We start from the raw sequence: 10,483 nt of genomic DNA on the forward strand, positions 1-10,483 counted from the left end.
TTTCCTTCAAGAGGACTTTTCTCCACCATTTCACCTTCTTGCCTTTCCTCACCTTATATTGATGGGTAAGTATATTTCCATTACCTTTGCAGTCTTTTTTTACTCCTCTTAAAATTGAATTTGGTCTGCTGTTCTAGACATGAGGTGTTGGGCTGAGTTATTTAAGATCAGTAAAGTACAGAACTTTATGACACCAATTTAAGCTTTATATGTGAAAAGTTTGTCAAAGATGGAAACCCAAGATTAGTTTTTTCAAAAAAGAAATGATTCTTTTGTGTTTGTGACTTCAGATAATGCATATGGTAGAACTGATAATCACTTTTACCACTGACACCTGTGGTCTCCCAGACTATCTAGCAGCCAATTATCAATTAATCTTGGCATATCAGCTACATAAGAAATTTACCATTTAAATTTCCTTCATCTTAACCTTACATTAAGTGTTTTCCACAATGTAAATATTGAAGCTATTTAAAAACAAATAGTCTATTAAAATTTACATGCTATATAAATTATTTTGCATAGACAGTACAGTTTTTACCTCCATATCTGTTACTAAGATGATTCATTACTTCAAAACATGGCAGGCAAAATGGTTGGTAGTTTATACTTTGGGTGGATGTTAATTGTAATATTCTTAGGTTTAGCTCTCCTATCGAGGAAATTCAGAGAAGAATCAGCAACAACTGAAAATTTGATTGGCATTGTCTATAAATGGACTAAAGCTAGAATATATTGAGGTACATATTTGTCAAAAAAGAGAAGTCAGTGGTTATTACATGTGATAAGCATTTTGGCTATCATTTTATATAAGATTTTATAAGTTTTAGTGTTTTTTTAAATAAATTGTACTCAATTAAAACACAAAGGAAATGAGCAGTTTTCATTCCAGAAGACAGAAAGGAGGAATTGTTGATAGATTTATAGATCTAAACAATTTCATTTATTTTTATATGATTTATTTAAATTTTAACTAAAATTTATTTTCATAGTGCAGTTGTTATATATATCCATAATTTTAAAAATATTAAATATTTAAAAGAGTAAAAAGAGCCAAAAGGCATGAGAGAACTCAGATAAGCCCAATTAAATACTTCATATGCTTAGCACTAGACCCCTTTTGTATAGTTTGCTTAATTTAACACACTTATAGCATAAATATAATTCAGATTCCTGAATGTTTTACTTATTAGAGCAAAAGCATTCCTCATAACATAAGCTTAGAGAAAAAGATTATTTTGGCTGTATAAGTGCCCTAATCATTGCCTACTATTTACTGCATTGTTTTATGATCATTTAGTATACTTTACCTCATAACATAATTTTAACATCAGTTGCATAAACCTATTTCTTTTAATATGCTTCAGGTATTTTCCTTGAGACACCCCCTAGAAGTGGAATTACCTTTTCAATGAGTAGGACCAGTCCTTCCTGCCAGCAATTATTCTGAATTTGAAGTGTATTTATTTGCAATTAATATTTTAGAACATTCTATCACATTTATTTATCATCATAAGACACTTTATGTTAATGTTCCTTTAACAGTACACTATTTTGCATTATAAATTGGGTACGTCTTATACACACTCCTTGGTCTAAGAAATCCTTGAAAGTTGCAATTCAGAATACTAGAATCTTCCTAATAATCCAGTGTTCATGAGAAAAAGGAAATATAAGTTGATGTCCTTAGGAGAAAAATATACTTAAAGATCAAACACTTGGATATTTAACTTATTTCATATTATATTTTCATATCTTCTTTTCTTATGCCCCACACTGAATAAAAATGTAAAATTTCCTTAGTACAACATTCATGTCTTTTACCTTTGGTGTTTTATCTGATTCTCAACACATATATTCATGGTAAATATGAATTGAATTAAATTGAGTAAAAACAAAGTGATATCCATATACATACTTGGACATCAGTGCTTGTTTCTAGGGACTTAACATTGGATTTTTAAATGACCAAAATAATGTTAGTGAATTAATACAACATGCACATATGCACTTTGCTATTTCCACAGGGAGTTTGTAAAACACCACTAATGATTGTAAATACACAATTATAATTGCTCCTTCCCAAAAAAGTAATATTAGATGGAATTATAGCTGTATTTATAAGCCGTAAAATGTGAGAGAGAAAAAATAAAGAAGATGCCCAGAGTATCTCTTAGAAAAGTGAGAACTGGCTGTTTATCTTTCTAATGATGCTCTATGCAGCTTATTTTTTTAACTCCTTGGTTGAAGAAGCAGGAAATATATTCTCTCCTAGAGAGTTTTATCCCTGTGTATGTTCATAACTGCATTCCCTTGAGAGCTAAGCACTATCTTGAGGTATTTGAATGAATGCCTTCTGACAACACATAACTCAGCACAGTTTTCCAAGAAATAATATCATTTTAAATATCTAGTTATTCAGAGAATCCACAAACTACCTATTTTTAAAGAATATTATTATTCCTATGAGAACTAGTTCTCATTTTTTAGACCACTTGGAAATAGGCAATAACAGAAATGTGAAGGGGTAATAAAAGGTAATACCTTTTACAAGTAAAAGAAAATAGAAGTTGTTTCTCTATATTTTATTCAACTTATCTTTATTTAGCAAATACAGATTTACCACCCAATATTTACTGGACTGAATAATAATTGTAAAATTAAATCAATTTTAATTTGTTTAAAAATAATAGATTCTGAGTACTGTTGTGTAAGAATAGTATGCATGGAGCACCTGGGTGGCTCAGTAGGTTGAATGCTAGACTCTTGATTTTGGCTTAGGTCATGATCTCAGCATTGTGGGTTGGAGTTCGCAGTGGGGGCTCTGTGCAGAGTCTGCTTGTCCCTCTCCCACTGCTCCTCCCTCAGTTGGCATGTTCTCTCTCTCTCTCTCTCTCTCTCTCAAATAAATAAATAAAATCTTTAAAAAAATAATGTTACATGGATTGCACAGAGCAAGAGATAGTGACTCTTGACTGGACCTTAAGATTTTTGAAGGCTGTGTTCAGCTCAAGTTTTCATAAAAGATGAAAGAAGAAAAAGACATAGAAAAAAGAAACACATTTCAGACAGAAGGAGAATCACTTGCATAGTTTACCAACATAAAACATGAGAAAGAAGTTGGAGTTGTGGGTAGGTCCAGACCTTGGAGGGACTTGTGTGGGAGGAAATCCTAAAGGTGTTTTGGGAAGCTTTGAATGAGAATGACAGGATCCAATACGCAGCAGTGTGGAGAATGGGCAATGTCTCTGCTTGTGGGTCAGGAGTGTGAGGATACAATTAGTACCAGGCAGCAGTACAGGAGGCTCTTTCCTTATGTCTATGTGAAATTCCCGGAGTCTGCACTGAGTGGCAGAGGAAATGTATAACACACAAAAGATTAAAGCGATGGAAGCTGATTATAGATTGTAGAATCAACAATATTTGATGGACTTAGCAGGGGGATAGTAGAGTACAGTGCTGTTAAGGAAACAAAGGCAAATTTGCCTTAGGTGACTACATTTAGTAAGGATTTCATTTAAAAAACTGAACATGAGGGCAGCCCTGGTGGCTCAGCAGTTTAGGGCCACTGGGCGTGATCCTGGAGACCTGGGATTGAATCCCACGTCGGGCTCTGTGAATGGAGCCTGTTTCTCCTTCTGCCTGTGTCTCGGCCTCTCTCTCTTTCTCTCTCTCTGTGTCTTTCATGAATAAATAAATAAAATCTTAAAAAAATAAAAATAAAAAAACTGAACGTGAAAAGGCTAGACATGTTATTTTGTCTGTTTGATTTGTTTCCATTTTGAACATGAGACATGAAGGTGGACATATCTGGCAGGCTGCTACAATATAGATCTGGATGACAGAAAAGCTAGGTCTACTGTTGATTAACAAACATGTACTTGAAGTGAGAATAGGATTTTTAGGACGAATTGTGGATTCTGAAGAGGGGGAGAAAGGCAGAGACACAAGAATATCTAGAAAAAGATAAGAAAGAAAATAGAGTGTTGCCATAAACCCAGGGGAGGAAGAAATATAATGTCTGGTGAAAAGGAAGTGAATGGGTTAAAGATTGAGGTAACAGGACTTCCAAATTGTCAGATGTGTGATAATTTAACCTGTTTGAGGGAGTGGGCTTGGATTGGAGTCACTTAGAAGGGCCAGGTATTACATATACCTGGATAATGGTTTTAATCTTTATAGGTGGAAACCAGAACTGAATGTATTATATAACAGTGTTTTAGATATATATTCATTCAAGCCTATACATATATAGGCTAGCAGAAACTCCAGAGTTTCTAGAGAAAGCTTATAGATATCATCCCATTCGAAACACAAGGAAAAAAAAAGAAACATTTCTTGAGGTTGTATTGCCACAACAATCGTTTTTTACTAGGAGATTATTTTTTTAGGGGTGACTGTGTGGAGGGTTGGCTGGTAGTGTTTGTGGTGGTAGGTTTATAGTACTTGATTGCTATGAACCACCTCTTGCTACCACATTAAATATGTAGACTCATATGTAGGTAACAGTTCAGGTTTTCTTTTGGTGAATCTGAAGTGGGTTTTAATGAGGATGGCAAGATTTTCCCTTCTAGGAATGTTTGTTCATTCCAGGTATGATAACCCGTTTAGACGAAGTCCTGCCTAGAAAACAAATGGGAGATATGATACTCTTTTGAAATATTTTCCAATGCCATTAATCGGTAATTTCTATAATCAAAGCTCCGATGTAATTATGACTTTTTAAAAATGGAAAACAGTGGAGAAAGATGAAGAAATGAAAAAAAAAAGAAAAAAAAAGATGAAGAAATGTGTTACAACGTTTTGAAATAATACATTTGGATCTCTGGAGATTTACAGCACCTTGCATCTGCCAACAGAAAAGTATTGCTCAAGCTTAAGAAGAAGTTAGAACTTAAGCCAAGCACATGCACTTAAAAAGTTTATTCTAGTCTTACTCCAGACTCTTTCAATAAAAGAATGTTATTTATTCTACTCCATTCTCATATCTTAACATAGTTGACAATGTTAAGGTATTTCAAAGTTGACATTACTGGTATAATTTCTGTGAAATTGTTTTAAAAGATTGTTTATTTATTTATTCAGAGAGAGAGAGAGAGAGAGAGAGAGAGAGAGGAGGCAGAAAGAGAGCAGGTTCCATGCAGGGAGCCTGACGTGGGACTTGATCCTGGTCTCTAGGATCACGCCCTGGGCTGCAGGCAGCGCTAAACTGCTGCACCACTGGCGCTGCCCAACTTCTGTGAAAGTTTCAATGTTTAATTGAAACATGAGGATCTTTAGAAACAGAAAAGCCATTCCTCCTTATCTTTAAAAAAAGTGTTTATATCTGCAAATGACCTCTCAAAGGAAGCCTTCTCAAATGTTATCTTTTTATGAGTAAAGAGAGTAAAATCACTTCATCCAAGTGTAAGTAATATGAATAAGAAAATTCTCATTATAAAAATTTGCTACAGCACTTTTATTTAGCTCAATAGCACTCAAATGGCTATAGTGATAAACTTCAAAGTTGGCTGTAGTGGAATATTCTTCCATTTAACATCAAGCCAATGCTAAAGAAAATTGCTGCCATATTTTCTAAGTTATTAACCTTTACAATGAGATATATTTCCTATGCATAGATAAAAATTTTCTCCTCTATGTTAATGTGAACTTAAGTTAGAGAGACTAATCAAATAAATAAATTGAAATTAAGCCATACAGTGCTGCTTTATGTTATCCTTTCTTACATTTGCCTCCAAGTTATTTATTGGAAAAATAATTGTAGAATATGCTTGAATCTTTTATTGATCACAAGAATGGCATTTTATTACATCAGTAAAAGTGAAGATGTGAGTAAGTATATGCCTTTTTCTTAAAAGTATGTTATAGGATCCCATTGTTTTTTAATACTCCTCAAAAATCTTCATCTATGCCTGAATTCCTTCATCCAAACTCCCTATTCCTTCACTGTAGTTCCAGCCAATTTCCTGACAAAAGTAATCAAAAACTGCTTTATCCATTTATTTCGCTTCTGCCTTACAGCACTTGCCATAGTACTGCATGCTTAAATTGCCCAAATTCCCTCTTTTGATCTTCTCATGACTTAGTCTTCAATAAATGGTTCCATAATTTAACTTCCCCAAAAAGCATTTCTCAGTTATCAAGGTATGCTTGAGTACTTCTTACCCTCTCTAGATACAGCACTTTCTTTCAGCTACTCTCTGAGCTCACTCTGTATATATTCTTGTTCTGCCTAAAACCATTTGCAAATAATTTAGTTCAGACTTTATTTTGATAGTTCTTTATCCTGTTCACATTTACTGCAATAGTTGAACACATAAATTTAGAGTGAAACATCTAGGAAATAAAAGTTTTGTTACTAACTTTTCCTGAGCATATGACTTGTTTCTCTGCAGCTCAGTCTTTGCATCTGTATTATAGGAACAATAAATTATAAATTGTTGTAAATATTAAATTACCTAAATATAATATACTTAGCTAAATGCCTAAAACATTGAAAGAACTGAATATGTATTAACCATTATCATTCTATGTGCTTTTTAAATACATTTTTGGGTAATGTATAATAAAGTGAGACTCAATGAAATAAAATAGGATTTGAAATGAAACAGATCTATGTTAATAATGTCATTTACACCTTAGTAACTGTGTGTCTTTAAGTGTCTTCCCCTTCTTAAGTCTTATAGTGATTATTCAGCAACATCTGTATATCGCAGCAGACATAAAATTTGTTCCATTAAACACCTGTTTAATAAGTAAATGAGATACATTTGTGTATGTATATTGCAGTGTTGGTGTTAATAGTTTTAAAAATACCTTCATTAAATCACTCAGCAGAAAGATTTATTTATCACATATGGAAAGTATACTGTGGTAGGCATTGGAAATAATTTTAAAAAGACCTGGTGTAAGGATCATTATTGATTTGTGTGGTACATAATATAATGCTGCTTAACATTAATCTGGTTAATAATTCTATCTCTGCTCAATCCTAAACTATAATTTATATACATCTGGTGTGTCTGGAAAGCTGATGAAGCAGGCCTTCCCAAATCAATTTCCATAGCTTTCTTTTCCCTCAAGATCCTAGCAAGTCACCTGAGACAATAATAGATATGGCCTTAAGAACAATATAGTCTAAACTATCAGGAGAAAGCATTCAGGGTCAGCAGTAAGAATGCATGCAAGCTGGACTTTGAAATAAGGCCCAAGGGAACAGTGGCTTTGGCAGTAAGTGAGTTGGCTGGAAAGTATCCATGGCTCCAGACTGAGCACTAGAGAACAGGCACTGGACAAAGCTGTTCAGCCTTAGCTGGGAAATAGCAAATCTGGATTACATAAGAAATGATGATTGAGAAAAACCCAGTCATATAATCTAGAAATTTTTCCTCCATGGTAAATGTTAGTAAAAAGAAATAATTATTTAGGGTTTATATATTAGTCACTCAACAACAATGAAAACAGTAATAGTTTATTTTTAATGTTTATCAAATCAAGTGTGCATTTCTAAAATCAAGTTCCCATTAATTATTGACTTCTCCAGAGATAGTATTTAAATGAATTCTGTAAAGTCAATAGAATATGTATTATAACCATATAAACACTAATGGCATTAATAAATTTGTGTGTGTCTTTAGATATATGAACCCTTCAATAGTTTTTACTGTTTTTACAAAACCATGTAGTGATAAAATGACCCATAAACAAAAAGTAAGGCGACACATTTGATTGTATAAGGTACTACCTTGAAACTGGCTTATAAAAGTTAATGGCCAATAAAACTTTTTTTCAGTTCATAAAATAGTGTTTATTTAACTTGCTTTTTGAAGTATCTGACAATTAGAAGTATGCTATTATTATATTGGAGTAAAACCCAATTAAATTACAAAGCCATCTCTTCATCCAGAAATCCTCAGAGAAACAAGAAACAGCTCTTGAATAGAGGTCATATCTAGATTTTAAAGAACATACTTGCAGTAGAATCATGGTGAGAATATAATAACGGGGAAGAATTAATTGGAAAAATAGTTGGAACACTGTAGTGTTATTTTCAAAAACAGATACGATGATTGACACGTGCCCATGAACTTTCTGAACTAAAGTAAATGGAAATCTCTTGCCATTTGACATTAAAATTCCAATAGCAAATGCTTCTGGCTGTATCCCAAGCTGAGTAATTATATTTGGTTCATAGCATAAGCATTTGATGATTTTATGCTTATCAGTCAGTATGTCTTGCTTTTACAATGTCACCAAGGATTGCATTTAAAAAAAACCCACTAATATTAAATGGTAAAATCAGTGGAAGTCAGGGAAAAAAAGGCAACCAACTAAAACTGATTCAAGACTAGATTTAGCTAAGAAAGACAGAGAGGGAAACAGATATCATAATACATAAACACTTAGGCCTTGACCTTGAATGACCTTTGAATTCTATATAAAGGTCTATTCCTATTTGAGAGAAAAAAAAAATATTTGAGTGTGGGCTTTGAGTCAACAATTTCTATCCTTTGTATCCTCACATTAGTGAAAAGGAGAGGGGGAAAAATCTGCTGTAATGTTAAGTGATGAGTGGGCCAATGGCCAGTATTATCTTCTGCCTTTTCACAAAACCTTTGTCTAATTGATGGAACAACATATCTGGGTTTAGGTTTTCTTGGAATCTCTTTGGTTCCATAAGATTAATGGTGTCTGCTAGGGATGAAGCTTAATGATTCTTGAAGTCTATTTGATAACTTACTAATTCAGAATCAAAAAGAAAATATTGCCACATTGTTTTTACTCATTTAATCAAGTTTGGCATGCTAGTTTAATGTATGATGCTGAAAAATGGTGAGGAGACCTGGGGGCTGAGAGTAAGGAATGTGATTCAGAAAAATTAACCTCAAAATGAATATACCAGAAAAACTGAAAAAGTCATCCATGAGCTTCAGGCCTTGAACACATACTTAATTAAAAGGGAAATGGCCAGAAGATGCTATTTGGCATAAACTGCTACCAATTGTACAGCTTGCTCTAGGGAAACCAGTGCTGGGATCCCAGCTACATTTGGTTAGGTTGTAGGATGCATATAAACTGGAAGTCACAATCTGCAAGCTGGACACAGATTGCTACAAAGCACATTCTGCCTAATGGCTACACAGAGGGACTTCCCATCAATACTCTCTGTGGAATGCTCAGTGAGCAAGGAATGTAGGCCACTGAGTCTCATTGCATTATTCCTAGTGCATTACATGTTCTTGAATAACTGGGGGTGAAAGAATGATGTAATGTGTGATATAACTCCCCTTTGCCCTCATTCTTCTGAGTCCTTGAACTAAACCACTATTGGAGAAGATAATCTTTGTAACCCTAGAAACAGTAAAGCATTTGATCTCTTACAGGAGACTGGTATAGAAATGTAAGCCCCTAGATTCCAAAACTCTTGCACTCTGAAAGGCTATGGCATAAAAACGGTTAGTAGAATTTGGGGGTGAATTTAAAGCAGTTTTTAAATATAAAATTAAGTTTCTGTAACACTGTATTTTGGTTTTGAAAAGAAGTTTATTGTACTGAACACTGTACACAGATGTTACTTCATTTGATCCTCAAAATAGGCCCAGTGAAAGAATAGGTGTTTTGTTTCATTGGCAGTAAAGAATTTAACCACATAGAGATTAAAAGATTTTTTAAATATGCTTTACTAGAAGGTGATCAGCAGAGTTAGGACTGGTACACTGGCATTCTGAGTCTAATCCCAGTTATGTGTATGCATGTGTGCACACACATGGGCATACTATACACTCTGCTTTGAAATGGGTCTCCTCAAGTGATGCCATCTACTGCAATGTCTACTCTAAATGATTCACCATGACAATGGACATTACTACATAATTGATAGGAGATAGAAGTCTTGTTAAAGCCATGTACAGCATAAAGTGATTTTTCATTTTAATTTTTAAATCAAATCTTGCAAGGCTATTATGGGATGACTGAAATTCCATTTGACTTGTAGAGTTCTGATTTAAAACAAGAACTAGACGATTTTGTCATGCAAAATGAACTGATATATTTGATGCAATAGAACCACTCCCATACACTAATTGATTTTAATCCTCTGGCTCTTCTTTTGATATAAGAGCAAGGAAAAGAATAGAAGTGAGTAACGCCAAAGGAGTGCTAATGGTACCAGGCTTTGTCCTAAGTGCTCTGTGTACACGAACTTTAAATCCCATGTGAACCTGATCTAGAAGGAGCAATTATTATCCCCTTTCATAGATGATGAGACTAGACTGGAGTAGAATAATTTCTTAAAGGTTGTATAGTGGCTGAGCAACAGAGCTCAGTTTAGCCTCTGCAGACTGACTCCAAAATGCATTCATTTATTTTTTTAAAAATATTTTATTTATTTATTCATGAGAGGGAGAGAGAGAGAGAGAGAGAGAGAGAGAGAGAGAGAGAGGCAGAGACACAGGCAGAGGGAGAAGCAGGCTCCATGCAGAGA

The sequence above is a fragment of the Canis aureus genome, chromosome 12 (assembly GCF_053574225.1).
Source record: "Canis aureus isolate CA01 chromosome 12, VMU_Caureus_v.1.0, whole genome shotgun sequence".
Taxonomy (NCBI): domain Eukaryota; kingdom Metazoa; phylum Chordata; class Mammalia; order Carnivora; family Canidae; genus Canis; species Canis aureus.